Raw genomic sequence first — 2,500 nt, forward strand, 5'->3', positions numbered from 1 at the left:
GTGTGTGTGTGTGTGTGTGTGTGTGTGTGTGTGTGTGTGTGTGTGTGTGTCTCAAATTGTCTGTCTGTCTTGCCCTTGCCCCCTCTCTCTCTGTCTCTGTCTACACCCCCTCTCTCTGTCTGTCTCTGTCTACACCCCTTCTCTCTGTCTGTCTCTGTCTACACCCCTTCTCTCTGTCTGTCTCTGTCTACACCCCTTCTCTCTGTCTGTCTCTGTCTACACCCTTCTCTCTCTCTGTCTCTGTCTACACCCCTTCTCTCTCTCTGTCTGTCTCTGTCTACACCCTTCTCTCTGTCTGTCTCGGTCTACACCCCTTCTCTCTGTCTGTCTCTGTCTACACCCTTCTCTCTCTCTGTCTCTGTCTACACCCCTTCTCTCTGTCTGTCTCTGTCTACACCCCTTCTCTCTGTCTGTCTCTGTCTACACCCTTCTCTCTCTCTGTCTCTGTCTACACCCCCTCTCTCTGTCTGTCTACTCTCTCCCTCCCTCCCTCCCTCTGTCTGTCTGTCAACCCTCTACCTCTATGTCTCTCCCTGTTTGTCTATCATCTCTCTCTCTCTCTCTCTCTCTCTCTCTCTCTCTCTCTCTCTCTCTCTCTCTCTCTCTCTCTCTCTCTCAAATTAGTTCGTATATACTGTGTTTAAAATGAAGTCACTTCATAGTCTGTAAATGAACTGCTGGATTACCCATCTCCTCTTCCCCCATCCCTCTTCCCCCATCCATCTTCCCCTTCCCCAATGTGTATGTATGCCTATGGCCGAAACACATTAAACCGTCTGAATCTGAATCTGAATATCTCTCTCTCTCTCTCTCTCTCTCTCTCTCTCTCTCTCTCTCTCTCTCTCTCTCTTGATGGTAAATGGTTATAAAAAAATATTTAGGGCTGATTTTCACGACCAGGCTTTCACTTGCTAAGGCGACCAGTGAGCTAGCAGCTAAAGTTAAGATTGGGACGGCACGTATCTTAACTCTCTCCATACGAACGGCGAAAGAGACGACGTTAACAGCGTTTCACCCCAATTACCACCATCAAAATATTGCAAGCGGAAGGCTCTTATACTGAAGAGGTGAATGTTGACAAAGAATACCACAATTCTGACGACGGAAGCTAAAGGTTGGGTCATTCAGACACCCACTGGACATCCGAGGGGTCTGTGTAGAGGAGAAGAGAGGACTGGCCATACTGAGTGAATTAAGATGTCTTTTCAGACTGGGTAATGTGCCAGTCATTGTCTTTTTCAAGATTTTTGATTGTCAGATTTTGCCAATATTGACGTATGACGTTGAAACATGGGGATTTCAACAGTGCAGTTCTCTAGAAAAGATACGCTTATTTGCATGTAAAAGGTTGTTACGTGTTGGCCAGCAAACTCCTAACAAGATGATCCACGGAAATTTGGGTAGATACCCTTTGTATATCACTTCAGCAGTGAGATTTGTTAAGTACTGGCTTCACTTGATCACTATGTCACCAGAGCGACTCCCTCACAAGGCCTATTTAATGTCACGTGCTATGAGTGAACCAGGCAAGAAGTCTTGGGTGTTTCACCTCAAGAACCTCAAATGGGACAACGGCCTCTTTGAAGCGTGGCAGCAGCAAGGCGTAGGTAACGCACGTGTCTTCGTTAGTCCCTTGAGAGAGAGAGACTGGTTAGTAGTTTCTTACGGGAATGAGATTCTAGAAGGGATACAGACTAGCCAACGCTTTGAATTTTATGCCCAGTTCAAAAGAATACTCAAAGTTGAGCCATATGTGGACTGTAAACAGTTAGGCTGTTACAAGATTGCATATGTTCAATTCAGATTTGGCTTTTCACCCATTAACTCTCATAGGTTTCGGTACCGAGCAGATTTATCCGCTCAGCAGATACTATGCCCAATTTGTAAGCTTGGAATCGAAGATGAAAACCATGTTTTGTTTGTCTGTGCAGCTTATGTAGCTTTACGCAACGAGTTCTTTCCGGTTGAGTCCGAGACTCATAATTTGCCTGCACTGATGGGAGCTGATGACGACGAGACCGTGTCAAAGCTTTCTCGCTTTCTGTATAGAGTTTTTAATTTAAATTGCGCTCAGAGCGTACACGTTGAAGTTGGCTTCCAATTTGCATCGCAGCATTCCTTTCTGATGTTCGTGTTGTTAGTGTGAATTATCCTCTGCTATGCTTCATGACAATGTCTGTCTACTTGAAAATGATTTTTTCTTCTTTTTTTTTAAATGCTCAGTGACCTATCCCCCAACTCCCCATTGAAATGAACCTTGTGTGTTTCTTCAATAAATCATCATCATCACCTTCATCATCATCATCATCATCATCTCTCTCTCTCTCTCTCTCTCTCTCTCTCTCTCTCTCTGTGAGTCTCTCTCTGTCCTTCTCCCTCTCTCCCCCTCTCTCTCCGTAGTCTTTTTCTCTCTCTCTCTCACTCTCTCTCTCTCCCCTCTCTCTCTCCCATTTCTCTCTCTCTCCCAACGGCAGATGTGTAAGTCGGCCAAAGTGCTAAT

This window comes from Babylonia areolata, chromosome 18, assembly GCF_041734735.1.
Source record: "Babylonia areolata isolate BAREFJ2019XMU chromosome 18, ASM4173473v1, whole genome shotgun sequence".
In the NCBI taxonomy this organism is placed as follows: Eukaryota; Metazoa; Mollusca; class Gastropoda; order Neogastropoda; family Buccinidae; genus Babylonia; species Babylonia areolata.